A 23,970-nucleotide genomic window follows, 5' to 3' on the forward strand; every position below is an offset into this window, starting at 1 on the left:
CTTCTGATTAGGCATTTTACAGCCTTCCGGACATATGATTGTGTTCAACAACTTCAGACCATGAACTCTCCCCTTCATCTTTACTCCTTCTGTATTTCAATTTTTAATTTTTATTTATTTATTCATTTTATTTATATTTTTTCTCCAACAACACCCCCCCCCACTTGTTTCTATGTTTTGCTTTCACAGTGCGCTGACTCTTGTTCTGCCACTAACACGTTCTGCTATCTTATCTGTATGCCACTATCAGCACCATTTTAATTCTTCATCACTACCATTAACACTCCATTTGTCCTGTGTCCAGGACATCTTTATCAATCTTTCCTTAGCTCCCACCTATCCCTGCACCTGTTCCACCCCCTTTTAAACAGTATAAAGTCCATCACATTTTTACCTCTCTTCAGCTCTGAAGAAGAGGTATGTGGACCTGAAATTTTAACTCTGTTTCTCTCTCCACAGATGCTGCCAGACCCGCTGAGTTTTTCCAGCATTTTCTATTTTTATTTCAGATTTCCAGCATCTGCAATATTTTGCTTTTATCTCAGCTAACCTGACTTGGCTCCAAATTATGGAATTCAAAATCCTTTTCTTCATATATCTATTACCTGTATCCTAACTTATGCTAAGTCCTGTCATCTATCACCCCCATGCTTGCTGACTAGGCATTTTACAGCCTTCCGGACTTATGATTGTGTTCAACAATTTCAGACCATGAACTCTCCCCTTCATCTTTACTCCTTCTGTATTTCAATTTTTAATTTTTATTTATTTATTCATTTTATTTATATTTTTTCTCCAACAACACCCCCCCCCCCACTTGTTTCTATGTTTTGCTTTCACAGTGCGCTGACTCTTGTTCTGCCACCAACACGTTGGCTCCTGGTCGTGCAACACCTCAATATTAAATTTCTCATTCTTGTTTTCAAATCCATCAATGGCCACCCTCGCTCCTTACCTTTGTAACCTCCTTCAGCCCTACAACCCTTAAACCTCTGTCTTCCTCCAATTCTGGACTCTTGTGCATCCTCCATTTAACTTGCTCACCATTGATTGCCAAGGCCCTAAACTCTTGAATCCCTTCCCAAAAACTCTCTGCCTCTCTCTCCTCCTTTAAGTCCTTCTTCATATGTACCTCATTAACCAAGCTTTTGGTTATCTGTCTAAGTATCTCTTCAATGTCTCAGGGTCAATTTGATTTGATAATGTTACTGTGAATTGCCTTGGGGCCTATTACTACATTAAAGGTGCTATGTAAATGAAAATTGCTGCTCTATTTCTGCAGCGCCCTTTATTTTTGAATTCCCCTTGGGCCTCTGCTCCTGATGTTTTTCTGCATTGCCCTCTCTTCTGTTGCCCACGAATGGTGACAATAGAGTCAGATTCCCCAGCCCTAATCTCTGAGACTTGAGCACTTAATATAAACTGACACTCTCAGGGAGGCACTGAAGAACTCGGAACTTCTGAGGCCCTATTTGACCTCGCAAATAAGCATAAAAATTTCCATGGCCCCATTCGAAGAATCGCAAGTGACTTCTCAAACTGCCTTGAGCAACATTAACCCCTCAATCAACGTCACTAAAAAACAGATTATCTAATCATGAATTCTTTCTCCCCTCCTTATCTTTGTGTCCATTGAAGCACCTTGTGACATTGAGCACATTCTTGTGTGCTCCTCTTGATGGGTTTGATGGCATGGGGGGCATTTCATTGGGTGGGATGGTGACGGGTGGGGATGCAGCCACTTTCCTGCCTCCACCCCCATCAAGTCCATGATGGGTAGGCCCATGGATGGCCTTCTGCCCTGCTGCCAAATGATGCCTCTAAGTGGGCAATTAATGCCGACTTAAGGGCCTCATCTTGCCGTGGCTGGTATTAACACAACAGCAGGTGGGTGGCTTGCCCTGCAAGGAATATGGCAAGTGAACCCTGGCATGTGCGCTTGTGGCTTCTGAGGGGGTCCCCTTGTTCAAAGGCAGTTGGTGCCTGATCGAGCATCCCGGCATCAGGAAGAGGGGAGCCCATTAGGGCGAATGCCCCAGCTGTTGCCAATCCCACTTCCCCACGATCCCCTTTCCGCCATAATTCACCTATATATGGGCTGCTCCTCAATCCAAGGCCTTGGGTAGATATTGTATTGGCAGCGGCCACTGCCTCCCCAGTGGTACTGATTAGCACAGAAGAGCTTCCAGCAATCAGCAACAAATTGGAGGCTTGAGTATTCAATGTCCTCCTCCCGTTAAATGTCATAATGAAAAATATTAACTTGCACTTCTGTCCTATCGGGAACTGTTCCCCTGCAGGTGGTTAGACATTCCTGCGAATTCTTTAGTTGGGCACTGCAAATGAGAAACAAATATTGTTTATCCAACAATTAGATCTTTATCTCAGTGCAGGAGTTTCAGGATATTTCAGCTTACCTTTTCAAGTGATTTAAACCTCGCTCTTAAATAATTATTTTGTTCCTCTGGTTGGTTACTGTTTGTGGTAACCTGGTGTGTAATATACCTTTAAGAAGAATGTTATAATAGAAGATCACATGATCTTATTATCCAATGACAGAGTATCGCCGTCTACCTTAGTAGTCGGTAGTCAGTAGTTAGTAATGAGTAGACTAGAGTAAGAGTCTGTAATGTAGAGATATAGTTTTAATTGTAAGCATACAAGTGTAGCTGCTGAGTTCCTTTGTAAATAAATAGAATATGTTCCACATAAGAACTGTCTGCTGATCTGCTATGTCTATGGTACTAACTCGGTCATCCTGAAACAAATGTGCAGCCGGATCCATTAGTCCAACTAAACTAGTGACAAAGATCCACCACTGATCACGTTCTTTTAAAAAAATTATTTATTCTCAAGATGTGGGAGATGAGCAAGACTGCCCTTATTGCCCATACTGAGCTGGATCTCCTCCTGAAACCTGGAACTCCTACATGCCTTGTGGTGGTGTTGTTATGTGCAGAATTACGGGATATTGACCCAGCAGTGTTGTTAATGAGGACGCTATGTGACTCCAAGGTGGGCTTCAAGGTGGTGGTGTACTCATGTCGTTGCTGTTCTTGTGTATCTAAGTGGTAGAGGTCACAGGGGAGGGAGCTGTTACTGCAGTAATCTTGGTGAGTTGCTGAAATGCACCGCACAGATTGTACACCCAGCAGTTACAGTGTGCCGCCAGTGTAGGTGGGTAATGGGTCCAGCTGTATGTAGACCAATCAAGCAAGCTACTCTTGTCATGGATGGCATTCTCGGAGGTTGTTGTGGTCATGTGCATTCCCAGAGAGTGGTAATAGGATGGGTAAAGGAACAAAAGATGTATCCAGCTGAGTTGTGACTGGCTGGATAACAGCTCTCCGAATGCAAAGTGAAAGAATTAAGAAAAACAAAACAAAAAATAAACAAGAAACTGGTGGCAGACCTTATGATTGAAAATGGCTGAATTCAGTGTTGAATCCAGAAGAATATTGAGTGCCGAGTTGAAGGAAGAGGTGCTTCTCCTTGACCTTGTGTTCATTGTGTTACCTCTGTCGTAAGCCAAGGACAGAAAGATGAGAGAGGGAGCAAGGTGGAGAATTGAAATGACAAGCAACAGGAAGCTCTGGGTCATGCTTGCAGAATGAGCGGAGGCATTTCCACAAAGCAGTCATCCAAATCTGCATTTGATCTCCCCACTGCAGATAAGACCGCATTTTGAGCAGAAAATACAGCATATGAAATTGAAAGAAAAACAAGTAAATTGCTGTTTCACTTGGCAGGAGTGTTTGGGGCCCTGGGTGGTGTCGTACCTCCTGCGCTTGCATGAGTGGGTGTTGGAAGTGACTGAGGAGTGGGCCAGGATGTTGTGGAGGGAAAGGTCCCTGTGGAATACTGAAAAGGGAAGATGTGTTTGGTGGTGGCATCCCAATGGATGTTGTAGAAATGGCGGAGTGGTATAAGGGGCTTAAGGTGAGAATAAGGGGAGCCCTATCATGCTTCTGGGAAGGAGGGGAAGGGGGTAAGGGCAGAACGGGCACCGTAGAAGGCCCTGACAACCAGGCTGGGGTTGAGGAAATCCTTGAGGAAAATGGAAAATCCTTGGTTGAGGAAAATGGAAAACGTATGGGAAGTGCCAGTGTGGAAGATTTCATCATTCTGCTTTTATTGGACAGGACATACCTGGTTGATTTTCCACTTTGATACCAGTGTTGTAGCTGCACTGGAATAGTTTAACTAAAGTCGTGGCTAATTCTGGAGCACAAGTCTTCAGCACTACAGCCGGGATGTTGCCAAGGCTCAACTGTTGCTTGATATTATATGAATTGAATTGAATTGATGGAAGGCTGTCATCTGTGGTGGTGTGGGCCTCAGGAAAAGGCCGAGATAGATCATCCACTCAGCACCTCTGGCTGAAGAAAGTTATGATGGTTTCAGCCCAGTTCTTTGCTTTTCTGTGCTGGGTTCTGCCATTGTTGAGGAAGGGAATGTTCAGCAAGCCTCCTCCTCCTCCTCCTCCTGTTAGTTGTTTAATTGTCCACCACCATTCATGACTGGATATTGCAGAACTGGAGAGTTCTGATCTGACCTGTTGGTTTAGGAATACCTTAGCTCTGCCTATAGCACTCTGCTTCGGCTGTTTAGCTTGCATGTTATGTGAGCTTGGCACCTCATTTTTAGGTATGCCTGGTGTTGCTCTTGGCATGCTCTCCTGCACTCTTCATTGGAGCAGGTTTGGTCCCTGGGTTTGATGGTAATGGTAGAGTGAGAGCAAGCGATATGGTGGGCCATGAGGTTACAGATTGTGTTTGAATACAATTCTGCTGCTTGATGGCCCACAGCACCTCATGGATGCCCAGTTTTGACTTGCTAGATTTGTTCTGAATCTATCACATTTTTCAGGATGGTAATGCCATACAACACAATAGAGGTTGTCTTCAGTGTGAAGACAGGACTTTGTTTCTCAAGTACTATGTGGTTGTCACTCCTACCAGTACTACCATGGACCGGTGCATCTTTGACAGGTAGATTGGTGAGGACAAGTTCAAGTAATTTTCTCCTCGTGTTGGTTTCTCATCACCTGCCACAGGCCCAGTCTGGCAACCAGGTTCTGTAGGATTCCACTAGATTGGTCGGCCATGTTGCTACTGAGTCACTCTTGGTGACACTGACATTCTTGGACATTGAAGTCCCCATCCAGAGTACATTCTATGCCTTTTTAAAAATTCATTCACGGGGTTTGGCTTGGCTGGCTGGGCCAGCATTTATTGCCCATCCCTAATTGCCCTCGGGAAGGTGGTGGTGAGCTGCCTTCTTGAACCGCAGCAGCCCATGTGGTGTAGGTACACCCACAGTGCTGTTAGGAAGGGAGTTCCAGCATTTTGACCTAGTGACGGTGAAGGAACTGCGATATATTTCCAAGTCAGGATGGTGACTGGTTTGGAGGGGAACTTCCAGGTGGTGGTGTTCCCATCTATCTGCTGCCCTTGCCCTTCTGGATTGTAGTGGTCGTGGGTTTGGAAGGTGCTGTCGAAGGAGCCTTGGTGAATTCCTGCAGTGCATCTTGTAGATGATACACACAAGTTTCTTGAGGGTTCTGGGAGCTGCGTTCATCCAGGCAAGCAGGGATTATTCCCTCACACTCCTGACTTGTGCCTTGTTTATGGTGGACAGACTTTGGGTAATCAGGAGGTGAGTTACTCATGCCATGATTCCTAGCCCCTGACCTGCTCTTGTCGCCAAAGTATTTATATGGTTATTCCAGTTCAGTTTCTGGTCTATGGTAACCCACAGGAAGATGATAGTGGGGGCTTCAGTGATGGTAATGCCATTGAACATTAAAGGGCAATGGTTGGATTCTCTCTTGTTGGAGATGGTCATTGCCTGACACTTTTGTGGCATGAATGTTAGTTTTATCTTGTCAGCCCAAGCCTGGATATTGTCCAGATTTTTCTGCATTTGGACATGGTCTGTTTCGGTATCTGAGGAGTCGTGAATGGTGTTGAACATTGTGCAATCATCAGCAAACATCCCCACTTCTTACCTTATGATAGAAGGAAGGTCATTGATGAAGCAGCTGAAGATGGTTGGGCCTAGGACATTACCCTGAGGAACTCCTGCAGTGATGTCCTGGAGCTGAGATGACTGATCTCCAACAACCACAACCATCTTCCTCTGTGCTCGGTATGACTCCAACCAGTGGAGATTTTTCCCCCTGATTCCCATTGACTCCAGTTTTGATAGGGCTCCTTGATGCTACACTCAGTCAAATGCTGCCTTGATGTCAAGGGCAGTCATTCTCACCTCACCTTTGTTTCTTCCAAGTGGCATTCAACATAGAGGAGCACTGATTCATCACTTGATGGAGGGTGGTAGCTGGTAATCAGCAAGAGTTTTCCTTGCCCATGTTTGACCTGATGCCATGAGGCTTTCTAGGAATCAATGTTGAGGACTCCTAGGGTAGCTCCTCCCAGACTGTATTCGACTGTAAAGCTGCCTCTGGTGAGGACAGGACATCTCAGGGATGGTGATGGAGGATTCTTGAATATTGACTGGCTGGTTGGCTATTTGCGATAGGCAGACTGGTGCCATTGGCATGTATTAGGTTGACACCCTTGTGTTGAATCCTTCACAACCTGATGTAGGTTCCGACTGGCAGCCATGTCCTTCAGCATTTGGTTCAGTGGTGAACACAAAATTTATATAATTGTGTGTTTTCACACAAATAGGGAGATGAGTGGCTGTGAACCTGACTGAAAGTTTAAATCAAAAGCCTTTTTAATGCATGTTATCAACTGTTTAATTGAATATCAAAGGGTGTGCAATTAAACATGTACATCATATTTGTCAAAAACATGGGGAAAGAAAAGTTAGTTTAACCCCAATACTGTCCTCCATTTTTCTTCACTGATGTTTCTAGAATCTTCCCACTGAAGTATCTAATTTACATTTAACAATTATTTTGTGACTTTGGATTTTTAATGACTTCATGGTGTTTATTTTTTCATCCATTAAATCTGACAAGCCTAAAATCAGCTTGTAATACAGCCTGGAAGCTGTTTGTGTATACCCTGCTCAATGAACAAAACAACATTATTTTTTTATCAAAGGAGAGGTTTCCCACATTGTGCTTTGTCTTAAGAGAAATCCATTTCATCTGCAGAATATGTCAAATCTACAAGGAAGTCAGCTGTTAATGCATTAAAATCTGGTTCTGACATCAGCAGAGAACTAATTCTGTTGACTGGGTGGAGGAGCAGTATATCTTGGCAAGAAAATGGTGAAATGGAGGACTAGAGAGGATGTGGTTATTAGTGGCAGAGACTGAGGTCAGAAGCAGTTGAGAAGATAGAGGCGGGAGCCCGGAGGAATAAGGCATGTCAGCAGCATGGGCAAGGCCAGTTGCATCTTAACAGAGCAGCTGGAGCTAATATGCAAAAAGCAGTTGACATGTCTGTGCAGAAGTGACATTTCAGGTAAGCTGGAGAAATATAATTCAGATATAGGGGCAGAACTGAGTCAATAAAAACAGATCCTCTGAACGTTCAATGGTTTCTGAAAGGGGAGAGGAAAAAAGACTTAACTTTGGTTAGCAAAATGTTAAGCTCCCATTTACAGTTGCAAATGTGCCCACTGCCAAATACTTGTGGTGTATCTTGTGCTGTTCTACTGAAAACAGTTTTTTTTCAGGAGGAAAATAAGCTAATTTTAGAAATCAAGTATAAGGGACACAGCAAGCAGGGAAGATAATGTATCATACTCTCCTTCTTACACACGTAGCCAGATATACACACACAAACACATATACACACACACGCACACATGCAGAGAAGCACACACACACAAGCATACACACACTAACACACACAAACAGGAAACCCTCCACACACACACACACACACACACACACTTTCTACAAACTAGGAAGAGATGGGGTGTAATTCCCCCATAACAAAAGCAAACAAGTTAGAGCCCTGTTTCAAGTTTTATCATGAAATAATTGTCATCTAAGGGCTCAGACCCTTCAGCCTGTACAAAAGTTGTTGATTGACTCTATTGTTTTAAAATAATAGATATACCTTAGCAAGATGGACTAACAGATCGTATAGCCAGTCCCTTGAGTACTGCAATAAGAGTCTGTACTAAAAAATCACAAGTTGGAAATGGGGAATATATATCAGACAGTACATTTCTTTATTTCTATTTAGTTAATGCTATTCATTCAAATGTCTACAGATCATAGCACTGGACGTTTACATGGGCTGTTGTGCTAGTGTGGTCTATTATCAATACTTTGTACGAGCATTAAGTATCACTGCATTGATTGAGTAGCAAAATTGTCCAATGTTGAATGACATTTTACAATGGCTACAAAAGCTGAGGGTGTTAATTTATCCTGTAAGAGGATAAACTGTAGTTTTGATGTTACATCAATTAAATGGCAGGGTGTTATGATGGATGAAGTGAAATGATATGTCAATGACAGTGAAATAAAAACAAAAACAGAATTACCTGGAAAAACTCAGCAGGTCTGGCAGCATCGGCGGAGAAGAAAAGAGTTGACGTTTCGAGTCCTCATGACCCTTCGACAGAACTTGAGTTTGAGTCCAAGAAAGAGTTGAAATATAAGCTGGTTTAAGGTGTGTGTGTGGGGGGCGGAGAGAGAGAGAGAGAGAGAGAGAGAGTTGGTGGGGGAGTGTGGGTGTAGGGACAAACAAGCAGTGATAGAAGCAGATCATCAAAAGATGTCAGCAACAATGGTTCAAAAGAACACATAGGTGTTAAAGTTAAAGTTGGTGATATTATCTAAATGTATGTGCTAATTAAGAATGGATGGTAGGGCACTCAAGGTATAGCTCTAGTGGGGGTGCTTTTTTTTAACAATAATGGAAATAGGTGTGAAAAGGAAAATCTTTATAATTTATTGGAAAAAAAAGGAAGGGGGAAACAGAAAGGGGGCGGGGATGGGGGAGGGAGCTCACGACCTAAAGTTGTTGAATTCAATATTCAGTCCGGAAGGCTGTAAAGTCCCTAGTCGGAAGATGAGGTGTTGTTCCTCCAGTTTGCGTTGGGCTTCACTGGAACAATGCAGCAAGCCAAGGACAGACATGTGGGCAAGAGAGCAGGGTGGAGTGTTAAAATGGCAAGCGACAGGGAGGTTTGGGTCATTCTTGCGGACAGACCGCAGGTGTTGTGCAAAGCGGTCGCCCAGTTTACGTTTGGTCTCTCCAATGTAGAGGAGACCACATTGGGAGCAACGAATGCAGTAGACTAAGTTGGGGGAAATGCAAGTGAAATGCTGCTTCACTTGAAAGGAGTGTTTGGGTCCTTGGACGGTGAGGAGAGAGGAAGTGAAGGGGCAGGTGTTGCATCTTTTGCGTGGGCATGGGGTGGTGCCATAGGAGGGGGTTGAGGAGTAGGGGGTGATGGAGGAGTGGACCAGGGTGGCCCGGAGGGAGCGATCCCTACGGAATGCCGATAGGGGGGGTGAAGGGAAGATGTGTTTGGTGGTGGCATCATGCTGGAGTTGGCAGAAATGGCGGAGGATGATCCTTTGAATGCGGAGGCTGGTGGGGTGATAAGTGAGGACAAGGGGGACCCTATCATGTTTCTGGGAGGGAGGAGAAGGCGTGAGGGCGGATGCGCGGGAGATGGGCCGGACACGGTTGAGGGCCCTGTCAACGACCGTGGGTGGCAAACCTCGGTTAAGGAAGAAGGAGGACATGTCAGAGGAACTGTTTTTGAAGGTAGCATCATCGGAACAGATGCGACGGAGGCGAAGGAACTGAGAGAATGGGATGGAGACCTTACAGGAAGCGGGGTGTGAGGAGCTGTAGTCGAGATAGCTGTGGGAGTCGGTGGGTTTGTAATGGATATTGGTGGACAGTCTATCACCAGAGATTGAGACAGAGAGGTCAAGGAAGGGAAGGGAAGTGTCAGAGATGGACCACGTGAAAATGATGGAGGGGTGGAGATTGGAAGCAAAATTAATAAATTTTTCCAAGTCCCGACGAGAGCATGAAGCGGCACCGAAGTAATCATCGATGTACTGGAGAAAGAGTTGTGGAAGGGGGCCAGAGTAGGACTGGAACAAGGAATGTTCCACATACCCCATAAAGAGACAGGCATAGCTGGGGCCCATGAGGGTACCCATAGCCACACCTTTTATTTGGAGGAAGTGAGAGGAGTTGAAGGAGAAATTGTTCAGCGTGAGAACAAGTTTAGCCAGACGGAGGAGAGTAGTGGTGGATGGGGATTGTTCGGGCCTCTGTTCGAGGAAGAAGCTAAGGGCCCTCAGACCATCCTGGTGGGGGATGGAGGTGTAGAGGGATTGGACGTCCATGGTGAAGAGGAAGCGGTTGGGGCCAGGGAACTGGAAATTGTTGATGTGACATAAGGTGTCAGAGGAATCACAGATGTAGGTGGGAAGGGACTGGACAAGGGGAGAGAGAAGGGAGTCAAGATAACGAGAAATGAGTTCTGTGGGGCAGGAGCAAGCTGAAACGATCGGTCTACCGGGGCAGTTCTGTTTGTGGATTTTGGGTAGGAGATAGAAGCGGGCCGAGGTTGGGCGACTATCAGGTTGGAAGCTGTGGGAGGGAGATCCCCAGAGGAGATGAGGTCAGTGACAGTCCTGGAAACAATGGCTTGATGTTCAGTGGTGGGGTCATGGTCCAGGGAGAGGTAGGAGGAAGTGTCTGCAAGTTGACGCTCAGCCTCCGCGAGGTAGAGGTCAATGCGCCAGACAACAACAGCACCACCCTTGTCAGCAGGTTTGATGACAATGACAGGGTTGGACCTGAGAGAATGGAGTGCAGTAAGTTCAGAGAGAGACAGGTTAGAATGGGTGAGAGGAGCAGAGAGATTGAGACGACTAATGTCGCGCCGACAGTTCTCAATGAAAAGATCAAGAGAAGGCAAGAATCCAGAGGGAGGGGTCCAGGTGGAGGGAGAATATTGGAGATGGGTAAAAGGATCCGTTGAACTGGGAGAGGACTCCTGCCCAAAGAAGTGAGCCCGGAGACGAAGGCGCCGTCCATCCCCCACCAGGATGGTCTGAGGGCCCTTAGCTTCTTCCTCGAACAGAGGCCCGAACAATCCCCATCCACCACTACTCTCCTCCGTCTGGCTAAACTTGTTCTCACGCTGAACAATTTCTCCTTCAACTCCTCTCACTTCCTCCAAATAAAAGGTGTGTTTATGGGTACCCGCATGGGCCCCAGCTATGCCTGTCTCTTTATGGGGTATGTGGAACATTCCTTGTTCCAGTCCTACTCTGGCCCCCTTCCACAACTCTTTCTCCAGTACATCGATGATTACTTCGGTGCCGCTTCATGCTCTCGTCGGGACTTGGAAAAATTTATTAATTTTGCTTCCAATCTCCACCCCTCCATCATTTTCACGTGGTCCATCTCTGACACTTCCCTTCCCTTCCTTGACCTCTCTGTCTCAATCTCTGGTGATAGACTGTCCACCAATATCCATTACAAACCCACCGACTCCCACAGCTATCTCGACTACAGCTCCTCACACCCCGCTTCCTGTAAGGTCTCCATCCCATTCTCTCAGTTCCTTCGCCTCCGTCGCATCTGTTCCGATGATGCTACCTTCAAAAACAGTTCCTCTGACATGTCCTCCTTCTTCCTTAACCGAGGTTTGCCACCCACGGTCGTTGACAGGGCCCTCAACCGTGTCCGGCCCATCTCCCGCGCATCCGCCCTCACGCCTTCTCCTCCCTCCCAGAAACATGATAGGGTCCCCCTTGTCCTCACTTATCACCCCACCAGCCTCCGCATTCAAAGGATCATCCTCCGCCATTTCCGCCAACTCCAGCATGATGCCACCACCAAACACATCTTCCCTTCACCCCCCCTATCGGCATTCCGTAGGGATTGCTCCCTCCGGGACACCCTGGTCCACTCCTCCATCACCCCCTACTCCTCAACCCCCTCCTATGGCACCACCCCATGCCCACGCAAAAGATGCAACACCTGCCCCTTCACTTCCTCTCTCCTCACCGTCCAAGGACCCAAACACTCCTTTCAAGTGAAGCAGCATTTCACTTGCATTTCCCCCAACTTAGTCTACTGCATTCGTTGCTCCCAATGTGGTCTCCTCTACATTGGAGAGACCAAACGTAAACTGGGCGACCGCTTTGCACAACACCTGCGGTCTGTCCGCAAGAATGACCCAAACCTCCCTGTCGCTTGCCATTTTAACACTCCACCCTGCTCTCTTGCCCACATGTCTGTCCTTGGCTTGCTGCATTGTTCCAGTGAAGCCCAACGCAAACTGGAGGAACAACACCTCATCTTCCGACTAAGCACTTTACAGCCTTCCGGACTGAATATTGAATTCAACAACTTTAGGTCGTGAGCTCCCTCCCCCATCCCCGCCCCCTTTCTGTTTCCCCCTTCCTTTTTTTTTCAATAAATTATAAAGATTTTCCTTTTCCCACCTATTTCCATTATTGTTAAAAAAAAACACCCCCACTAGAGCTATACCTTGAGTGCCCTACCATCCATTCTTAATTAGCACATTCGTTTAGATAATATCACCAACTTTAACTTTAACACCTATGTGTTCTTTTGTACCATTGTTGCTGACATCTTTTGATGATCTGCTTCTATCACTGCTTGTTTGTCCCTACACCCACACTCCCCCACCAACTCTCTCTCTCTCTCTCTCTCTCTCTCTCCGCCCCCCCACACACACACCTTAAACCAGCTTATATTTCAACTCTTTCTTGGACTCGAACTCAAGTTCTGTCGAAGGGTCATGAGGACTCGAAACGTCAACTCTTTTCTTCTCCGCCGATGCTGCCAGACCTGCTGAGTTTTTCCAGGTAATTCTGTTTTTGTTTTTGTTTTGGATTTCCAGCATCCACAGTTTTTTTGTTTTTATGTCAATGATAGTGTACAGTATTTGTTTCAATCCAGTCATCATAAGGACTGATGATGCGTGCACAAAAGAATGAGTTACTGCCCATGTCCAGGGTCAGCTTTTGTGACAGGATTTCCAGTTTTTATTGTGTTTTGTTTTCACCAGTTAACAGTGAAAATGTTTGAAGCCTGTTGGTGCATTCCAAGATGTTCCTGTGCTGCATGCTAAATGGCAGGAAAGATTGATAATTTTATAGAACAGTATTTGAATTGAAAACAAAGTCTCTGGCAACTGACCAAATTAAATTTAAAACTGTTTTGAGGAACAGTGCAATTTACCGGGAGAACTGATGAAGTAAACACAATATTTTTTTTCTTTTCTGAAGAGTGACTTATAATAGAAATAACTTAGCATGAATTCCTGATTCACTAAGCTTTCCAATCTGTTGACACATGCTTCTGCACTGAGCCCAGTTTGCTTTCCTTTTTTTTATTTTCCTCTGAAAGCATTCTTTATATCCCTTTTCAGACTATACTTCCTGGCAACGTGATGAGGGGAAAATGCATTGATTTGTCTTATGAAATGTTAAAAGCTCAACCGTTTGAACTGAACAAGATGGCCTTTCAGTAGTAACTGACTGTTGTTTGCTGGTTTGGCCTGGTGCTTTTCAAAGTATGTTTTTATTTTTATAAATATAAGTTTCATCCTGATACCACAAACGGAAAAGATTCTCAAAGCGCCACATTCAGAAAAATTGAGAAACTGACTTTTAAAAAAAAAGTGAGTGATTTGATATATCTGGTGATAGAATCACACCCAGGAACTCTGCATGTGCCTGTTAATGTTGATTTGGGTGGCTTGCAATATTCATGTTGCCTGCTTGATGATAGTGATGCAAGCAAAGCATCATACGTTATGTAAAGGGTGGGTGGGTGGGGTTAGGCATCGCAATTAAAGGGCAATGCCGACACCATTTAAAGGCAGCCAGCATCTTCTAAAGAGGAAGTACATTCTGGATATAGACGCCAAGCAAGTACTTGTGTCAAACAAATAGCTGAAGGAGGTAATGAGGAGGCACCATAATTATCTGGTGCTGCCTTGGAGGCCCTAGTGGTGAGCAGGAGGGACGTCCTCTCCCCTCCCCCAACTCCCTGGGATCAGGAAGCATTCAGGCATCGATACTGTGGCTACAAGAGCAAGTCAGAGTCTTGGAGTCCTGCAGTGAGTAACTCACCCACTGACTCCCCAAAGCCTGTCCACCATCTGCAAGGCACAAGTCAGGAGTGTGATGGAATACTCCCCACTTGCCTGGATGAGTGCAGTTCCAAAAACATTCAAGAAGCTTGACACCATCCACGACAAAGCAGCCCACTTGATTTATACCACATCCACAAACATTCACTTCCTCCACCACCAACGCACAGCGGCAGCAGTGTGTACCATCCACAAGTTGCACTGCAGAAACTCACCTTAGGCAGCACCTTCCAAACCCACAACCACTACCACCTAGAAGGGCAGTAGACACATGGGAATACCACCACATGGAATTTTCCCCCCCCCCTCCCCCCCCCCAACCTCAAGCCACTCATCTGGCTTGGAACTATATCACCATTCCATCACTGTTGCTGGGTCAAAACCCTGGAACTTCCTCCCTACACCACAGGGTCTGCAGCAGTTCAAGAAGGTAGCTCATCACCACCTTCTCAAGGGGCAATTAGGGATGGGCAATAAATGCTGGGCCCAGCCAGCGAAGCCCACATCCCATCAATAAATTAAAAAAAGCACAATCGAATCCTTGTCCCCTCTCTTTCATTTCAGCTGCTGAGGACGTCAGGGAGGGGGGACTCTAACCTTCCACTCGGTGTACTGACACTTGATCTGCCTTTCACAGGCACCAGCTCAGCTATTCATATGGAACTTCAGAGGCTAAGTTATAATAAGTATCTGCAATTCATGCCTCACCAGGTGCAAGTGCTCAGGGACTAGGGCAGGGGCAATCGGACACCACAAGTGCCATCTCACTGGAAAGTGAAGGTCACATTATAGTTCTGCTGCAGGGGATTCTTCAAAGTGACAGGCTACCGAATAAATCACTCCGCTAGTACCCTTGGGAGTGCCACTCAACCGGTCAACCCAGGTGGCTGCAGCTCATGCCAAGAATAAGCCATCTGTGTTTGGGTCCTATCGGCTCAGTGCTGCTTGAGGTCATCCTCCATGGGCATCTCAATGAAAAATGAAAGTCGCCGTAGCCCCAGAGGACCATAGGCTGCTCTCTCATTAGAGAGAGCCAACTGGTGGTGAGTTTAACCTGAGGGTCACCACACCTCAGGCGAGGGGCGAGGTTGAGGAGACAGAGACTTCATGGATGACCTCAGCTCTTCCACGCGTTGAACCCACACAGTTGACGTCACTGTGCATCACAAACCAGTTATCTAGCCACCTAGCTGTTATGGGTTTTGTGATACTTATTCCTTTGTTCTCATGGTGAACTAAGGGCCAAGACTCATTAGTCTGGTGTGATGGAAGGCTATCAAATGGTGGTTATAGGGAAAATGATAAGGATTGTGGCACAGTTGGTGAATGAGGAATGGAAAGGCTGATTTAGGCGAAGCACTCCGTGATGAGCTGGTCACTGAGAGTTCTGGTAGGTAGGAGCATGCACGGCCAATGCATCTTCTCCTCTTCCTCTGCCTCCTCATCCATCCTGCAGTTAGATAGTGGGCGGAATCGTCCCAGAATTGCATGAAGTACGGAAGTAGGCGTGAAAATGGATGTTTTATCCACCCCACCTGGCTGCAGGAGGTCCAGCAATCTCACTTCTCTAGCTTTGGAGGCGGTGGCAGTGGTGGTCAGTGCCAACGCTGCACACAAGAGGATGAATGATCTCATCCATGCCACCAGGGCAAGGCATCCATCTCATCACTCTAAACTCACACACTCACAAGCCCATCACACACTCACTGGCATCCAGTTCAAGGGACATTACCACTCACTCTCTCATACACCTCTCATCTCCATCTGGCCTCATCTCCTCTGGAGACTGCCTCCTCGGCTCTAACCATCTTGAGGCCACTTGCACAGATCAACATGTGGCCCCACACAAATCCTGGGATAGCCCCCTTCCCCAGTACAGCCCTTGTCCTGCAGCCTTTTCCCTTGCCTGAGGCCACTTCTGCCCCTTCCCCAAGCAAACCCTAGCCCTACAGCCATTGAAAAGCCACCTCTGTCTTCCGGCTGGTCTGGTAGGTAGAGACTTGCCTGTGAGCCCCCCTAAAAGTAATGTGGTGCTGCCTGTGAAGCCTGGCACTGATGACTGTGAATGCTGACTGAAGCAAGGTAGACAAACAAACCTCAAAGTCCTGAGCAAAGTGCAGCTCAACAGGTGCGCATCGCTTAGGTACAGTTGTGAAACACATCGACAAGGAGGGGTGATTCCGGCGAGGAGGGATTATAATGAGATCCTAAGGTGTTGAAATTAGGTTCCCGATATGGAGTGATGGGAAACGATGCCTGCCATTGATGGGTGGAGCGGACAATCGCAAGCTGATTTCACAACGGCGTAAAACCGATCTTTGGCTTTCTCGCCACATTGTCCGCTCAATCTACCAAACACGTCTGACACCAACAGGAACGGAAAATTCCGCCCAGTGTCTTGAACGCAGTAAAACATCCCAATGCTCTTCACAGGAGTGTGATCAAAAAAAATCTGACATTGAGCAACAAAAGAGGCCACTGGGAAAGGTGACTGAGAAAAGACAGCGATTTTAAGGATTGTATAAGTGGAGGAGAGAGAGAGGGAGATAGAAAAATGGAGAGGTTTGGGGAGAGAATTCCAGAGCTTAACTGCTGCCAATGGTGGAGCGATGCACAAGCAGCCAGGTTTGGAGCAAGTTCTCGGTGGTAGGGATGGAGGAGGTTACAGAGATAGGGAAGGGTGAGCCCAAGGAAAGATTTAAACACCGGATGAGAATTTTAAAGATGAGGCATTGGTAGACCAGGAACAAATATTGGTCAGTGAACTTGGGTGGTGGATGAACAGGTCTTGGCAAGAGTTAGGATACAGGCAGTAAAGCTTTGGATGAGCTGAAGGTTATGGAAGATGGAAGATGGGAAGACGGAGGATGGAAGATGGGATGCTGACCAGGAGAGCCCCTAAGAAGACCTATGACATCACCCATGTCCACAACCAGGCTATTGCTGAGCAAACAGCAACAATGGAAGATTAGCAAAACCTTTCTCTGGGGTGAAAATATTAACTTTTCTGTGTTGTAAAGCACACCAAAAAAATGCCCCAAAGTCAACCAGCAGCCTGGAATGAGAAACTAGCAAATAACATGCAATCATGATCTCTTTAAATAGTGATGGTGAAGAGTGCTTCCATTCCTGTATGTGCTACATTGTACTTTGTGGGTTTCAACACGAGGTGAATGAAGGAATGAAAATGTGTTCCTGGAAGGATCCTGATGTAAACAAATTTTTCTGCGTTTAACTGTTTCCCACATTCGCTTTTGCCACCAGTGCGCCTATCTTATCCAATATGATGGGTGGCATGCAATAGGCTGGAAAGGTGTGCACATATCCTGCTGGCCACACTGGCAGTTTAGTCAACCAGGTAGAGCCTGAGAAAAGGGGCTGCACAGCTGAATGTCTAGGTTCTAGTGGTTTGGTGGTCAAACACAGATTTTCCACTGCTGGACCAACGCATGATTTTCTTTCTTGACTGATCATTTTTGGCATCAGATGAGCTGGTTAATAATCATGTAAGCTGGTTAATAATCATGTAAGCTGGGCTAATGCACCTTTTTGAGCAGTCCCAACTACACTGGGTACTAATTCAATGTTACCACAATGTGCATTGGATGGTTTATATGAATCTGTTGTCTATTTATAACCCTGGATAATAGTACAGATGACTCATTGCCACCCCTTTGATTCTTCATCCGTCTAATAAAACTTTTCTTTGAGCCATGTCTTTCATAGTATTCACCTGCTGCATGCAAAGCTTGACATGTGAGTAAACAAGGGCAACCGAAGGATGGCTTCAGTTACAAACTGTTCACCATAGAATCATTTCAATCAGGATATACTGAAAGTGAACATGGTTTTTGAACATCACCTCAGCCAATGAAACCTGATTAACTGAGCTTGAAAGGTGCCTCTGTTTACACTCTTGCTAACGATTCTGTTTACAATCTTCAAATCCATTCAGTATTAAACAAGGCCACTCAGAGCAGATTAGGTACAGTATGTAACAGCACCTGAATGAGGTGCTCACTGCTCATTGAAAACCCAATAGCTAGCATGCTTAATTTGCTGTAAACAGTGACTTTGAAATTGACAATAATGGTAAGGCAAATGGTTTGGGATATTTTCCTGATTTAAATGACTGCCTGATTGAAATGTGGGCAGTTGAAGTGGTTGGAACTGTACTTCCTTTTCTGTTGTGACAGTAAAATTTCCCTAAATTCCATTTGCCTCACTTCCTGCATTTTGATCTTCCAGTCTTATTCATCATCCACGTTCAAGGGCGTTTGGAAGTGATCTGCCTCCAAGTCCCCAACAATCTCATTCCGGAACAGGAGTCTTTAACCTAACACTCCTTCCAAGTGCAACAGTGATTTCTTTCTATCCCTTTCCATTTAGTACACTCGCTCCTCACAATATGGTGCGCGGCATCAGGGAGAGCAACTGCAGATTGGGTGACAAATTTACAGAATACCTTTGTTCAGTTAGCAAGCATGACCTTGAGCTTGCCTGTTATTTTTAATTCTCCAAATTCCTCTCACACTGACACCTCTGCCCTCAGCCTCCTGCAGTGTCTGTTGTAGCTCAGCGCAAGCTTGAGGAGCAGCAACTCATCTTTCAACTGGGTACTTTACAGCCTTCCAGACTCAACATTCAGTTCAACAATTTTCGATCATAACATCTGCCCCAATTTGTTTCATTTTCCTTTGCTTGTTTTGGTTTTACTTTCTTGTTTATCTCTCCTCTTTTTTCCCTTTCAAACCGCAGTTGTTCATCATTCTGCCATTCACACCTCCTCTTTTGTATTTTTACTTGTCCTATTACCATTCCCTTTAGCCTTGCACCACCAACTGTTTTGTCATTTAATCTCTCCTACCCTCTAACCTGTCAGCTTCCCTTTGTCCTTTTTCCCACCCAACGCCCACTCCATCTCCCCTGTTTTACTTGCTTAAAACCTATTACATTTCTAACATTTCCCAGTTCATCAACCTAAATAATTATGTCTGTTTCTCTCTCAGCATGTTTTGTCTTTATTTCTGATAAAACACTTACTGGGATAAGAGCAGGTTTGATTTGATAACAGAGAGCAAGTGGATGTCCAGGGTAACAGTTGGAATCAAATCTCACCTTGATCCACTGTTACAGCGTTTAAAGAAGAAATCTAAACATCTAATTAACTGACAGAAATACGCCACAAGATGTCAAGTTTTTTAACAAAACAAATTTCATCATATACATAAAGAAAAATGAAACAAAGCAAGCACCAGTAATTTAACAGTATAGCTTTTAAAGACTTGTGTTATGAACTCAGTTCTAGTTTTTACTCCTCCTCCAAGAGTTCCATTTTCTTACAAAATTTTGAAGGTTCATTCACTTTTCCTGGGACCAACCCAAAAGGGACGTATAGCTCTCCAGAAATTACTTTAATTCTCCTCACAGTTCCAGCTATCCCCTGAGGTAAAATTCTTTGGGGGTCCTTCCATTAGCTTTTTTGGCTTTTTGACCCTCCACCTTTTCCTTTACCAGCCTCATAATTGTGGATGCCTCAGTTCCTTGTTCGAGTTGCTGGCAGATATCCAACAGCCTGCCCCCAGCTTTCCAAGATAACTGGACTGACTGCTTTCTGTCACCAAGCTCTGTGAGGACGGCTGTAGATTTCTTCCACTAGCTGCAAACTGGAGCAAACCATCCAGCTGCTTTTCCCTCAAGAAATCCAAACTGAGATGGAGCCCCACCCGTCTTCCAAGTGGTGAACGAATAAGTTAGTAGTTTGTCTACTTGAAATGCAGGCCTGATTGACCATCACCGCCTGCGGGCTTTCTCAATCCGATGAGATGTAGTCTACACCAAAGCGAGGTTACAGCTGCCTCTGTCTGTTCCCAAACTGAACTGCCTGCTTCTGTCAGCAAACACATAAAGATAAATCAAACAAAAGAACCTTCTAACCAAGGCTCCATCCTGAATCACTATCACTAAGGTAATATGACATGCATTGGGATGATTTAACCAGAAATTCAATTTTTTTTTAACTTTCAACATAACTCTTTGATTCTATAACCCATATGAAGGGCAGATGGTGGTGGAATGGTAATGTTACTGCACTAGTAATCCAGAGGCTTGTAATAGGACAAGTAAAAATGCAAAAGAGGAGGTGTGAATGGCACAATGATGAACCATGGTAGCTGGTAGAGGTGTGAATGGTAGAGGTGTGAATGGCAGAATGATGAACCATGGTAGCTGGTAGAATTTGAATTTAGTTAATAAATCTGAAATATAAAGCTCCTCTCAGTAATTATGACCATGAAACTATCATCGATTGTTGCCAAAACCCATCTGATTCTCACTAATGTCCTTTAGGGAACGGAACCTGACATTCTTACCTGGTTTGGCCTACATATGACTCTAAACCCACAGCAATATGGTTGAAATGACCTAGCAAGGGGACCTAGCAACATATTGCCAGCAACACCCCCATCCCATAAAAGAATAATTTATATTTCTAATGGAGTTCACAACACCCTTCCCCTGAATCCCTGGCTCCATTACAGGCTTAGAGATAACTGACCTTGCAAAACAAACACAGGTTACCTTTCAAGTGTAATAAACTCCAAACATTTACATGAAAGTTGCTTATCGGTTTCCCAATCAGACACTCCCATTTTCTACAGTTCAATTCCTAACACTAAATGCTGTATTCTAAAACATATGAATTATGAACTCAATATTTACAACACCATCCATTTACTGAACCCTCCTCACAAATAAGCAACTACCCTATCTCCATTCACAGGATTGGCTATCTTGCCATTTTGACTCTGACTGCCTTTGGCCTTGAGGTTGTAAATTTCTTCACACTCTTGTCAAGTTCCCTTCACACCAAACTATCCAATTTACTAAATGTTCATTTACCTCTCTTCTTTTCTCCAAGGCCCACTTCCCTGTTCAAGAATTAGCCAGTAGACTTGCCAATCTACCCCCTCTTGGCCGTGTATATCTTCAACAGATACCTCATTGTGATAGGCTCACTTGAATAGAAAACACCTTCTGCATAATATGTCTGCATGTTCACTGAAATCTCTAAACTAACTTTCAATGTCTAAATCACAATGCTGAATGCCTTGGCTGAGCTCTAATCCACATTTGTCAGCTCTGCCTTATTTTTATTCATTCATGAAATGTGGGTGTTGTGGGCAAGGGCAGCATTTATTGCCTTTGAGAAGCTGGTGGTGAGCTGCCTCATTGAACCGTGGCAGTCCATGTGGTGTAAGTACACATACAATACTATTGGATGGGGGTTCCAGGACTTTGGCCCAACAAAGTGAAGAGGCAGTGATACAGTTCCAAGTTAGGATGGCGTGTGGCTTGGACTTGCAGATGGTGGAGTTTCTTCAGCTCTGCTGCCCTTGTTTTTCTATGTGGTAGAGGTTGTGGGTTTGGAAAGTGCCATTGAAAGAGGCTTGGTGAGTTGCTGCAACACATCTTGTAAATGGTACACACTGATGCCATTGTGGGATAGTGGTGGAGGGACTGAATGTTTATGGTGGTGGATGGGGTGCCAATCAAGCAGCCTACTTTGCCCTGGGTGTGGTCAAGCTTCTTGAGTGCTGTTGGAGCTGCACTCGTCCAGGCAAGTGGGGAGTATTCCATCACACTCCTGACTTGTGCCTTGTAGATGGTGGACAGGCTTTGAGGAGCCAGGAGGTGAGTTACTCGCCACAGAATTCCCAGTCTCTGACCTGCTTTTGTAGCCATGGTACTTCCATGGTTGGGCGTCCAGTTCAGTTTCCGGTCAATGGTAACCCTCAGGATGTTGATGATGGGGTATTCAATGATGTCAAGGAAAGATAGTTAAATTTACTTTTGTTGGAGATGATCATTGTCTGGAACATGTGTGGCACAAATGTTGCAGCCCTAGCCTAAATGTTGTCCAGATGTTGCTGCATTCTGGCATGGACTACTTTAATATCTGAAGAGTCTCAAATGGTGCTTAACATTTGCAATCATCAACGAACATCCCTACTTCTGAATTTATGATGGAAGGAAGTCCATTGATGAAGCAGCTGAAGATGGTTGGGCCGGGGACACTATCCTGAGGAACTCCTGCAGTGATGTCCTGGATCTGAGGTGATTGACCTCCAACGACCACAACCATCTTCCTTTGTGCTTGGTATGACTCCAATCAACAGAGAGTTTCCCCCCATGATTTCCATTGACTTTAATTTAATTTGGGTTCTTTGATGCCACAGTCAAATGCCCCCTTTGATGCTAAGCCTCATGCTGGAATTCAGCCCAGTGTTTGGAATAAGGCTGTGATGAGGTCTGGAGCAAAGTGCGATTTGCAGAACCCAAACTAAGCATCGGAGAGCAGGTTATTCATGAGTAAGTGTCATCCAATAGCACCGTTGACAACTCTTTCCATTACTTTGCTGATGTTTGAGAGTAGACTGGTGGTACAGTCGTTGGCTGGATTGAATATGTCCTGCTTAGGGTATACTTTGGCAATTTTCCACATTGTCAGGTAGATGCCAGTGTTGCAGGTGTACTAAAATAGCTTGGCTAGGGACGTAGATAGTTCTGGAGCACAAGTCTTCAACACTACTGCTGGTATGTTGTCAAAATCCATAACCCTTGCTTTTATCTGGTGTTCGCAGCTGTTCCTGGTATCATGTGGAGTGAATCAAATTGTCTGAAGACTGGCATTTATGACATTTGGGGCCTCAAGGGGAGCCCAAGATAGATCATCCACTTGGCACATCTGGCTGAAAATGGGGTGCAAATAATTCAACCTTGCCTTTTGCACTGATGTGCCATCATTGATGATGGGGATGTTCATGGAACCTCCACCTCCATTTAGTTGTTTACTTGTGCACCACCATTCAGGAGCGGATTTGGCAGGTTACCAAGCTCTTGACATGCTTTCTTACACTCTTTATTGTAGCAGTGTTGGTCCTCTGGCTTGATGGTAATGGCAGAGTGAGGGACATGCTGGCCCAAGAGGTTACAGATTGTGATTGAATAGGATTCTTCTGCTGCTGTAGGCTCACAGTGATTCCTAGACAAGGCCCGGGAGAAGGCAGTGTACAAAGTGAAAAACACCAGAATCCTTGCCTCAGAGGGACAAGGCTCAACTTGCAGCTTTTGCTTTTGCCTTTGCCTTTAGTAGGAGCACTGACCCTCGCCATCTCAAGTGCTCTCATACGAGTGCATGGTGGGTCCTCTGCTCTGGGACAAAGTTCTGGTGCTCGATTGTCCTGGAGTGAGAGCTAGAGTCCATATGGTTATTTGTTTTCACATTCTTGTCCTCCTGCGCAGGACTACAGGAGTTGCCCTCGCATCAAGACAGTGGAGCTGGGATGCCTGGAGGTGCAGTGGCCGGAGCAACAGAAAGCCCTGGGGATAGGGCAACCTGAGTGTTAGACAGCGGAGAGGAAGCACATAGTGCCACCTTCACAGCTGTTCTGAACTCCTCCTCAGCGATAGTAATTCTCAAACCTCCCAGTGAGGAGGAAGTGGACACACACACACACACCCCCTTCCCTCCTCCTCCTCCCTCCCCAAAAACCCACTTCCAACCCCCACTTTTGAATGAATTCCAATGAGGCCAGCTTGGAGTCTGTGCCCCCAGAGGTGAACACCAAGTTAGTATTAGTTAAACCCAACTCCTTAGCTCCGCCCTGGCCCCCTCCCCTTTCGTTGGTGGCCAGGACTTGGGGCCTATTCTGCCTCCCTCTCTCCCTACCTCTGTTTCTTAAGCAAAAAGGCAAACAAAAAAAGGTTTATTAGTTAGCTGTGCTGCTTGGCACTTTTTAATGGCCATTTTTATCAGTTACTCATTTTTCAAAATGATGAATTTATTGCTTTGACATTGATTTTTCT

This window comes from Carcharodon carcharias, chromosome 16 (genome assembly GCF_017639515.1).
Source record: "Carcharodon carcharias isolate sCarCar2 chromosome 16, sCarCar2.pri, whole genome shotgun sequence".
Classification (NCBI taxonomy): Eukaryota; Metazoa; Chordata; class Chondrichthyes; order Lamniformes; family Lamnidae; genus Carcharodon; species Carcharodon carcharias.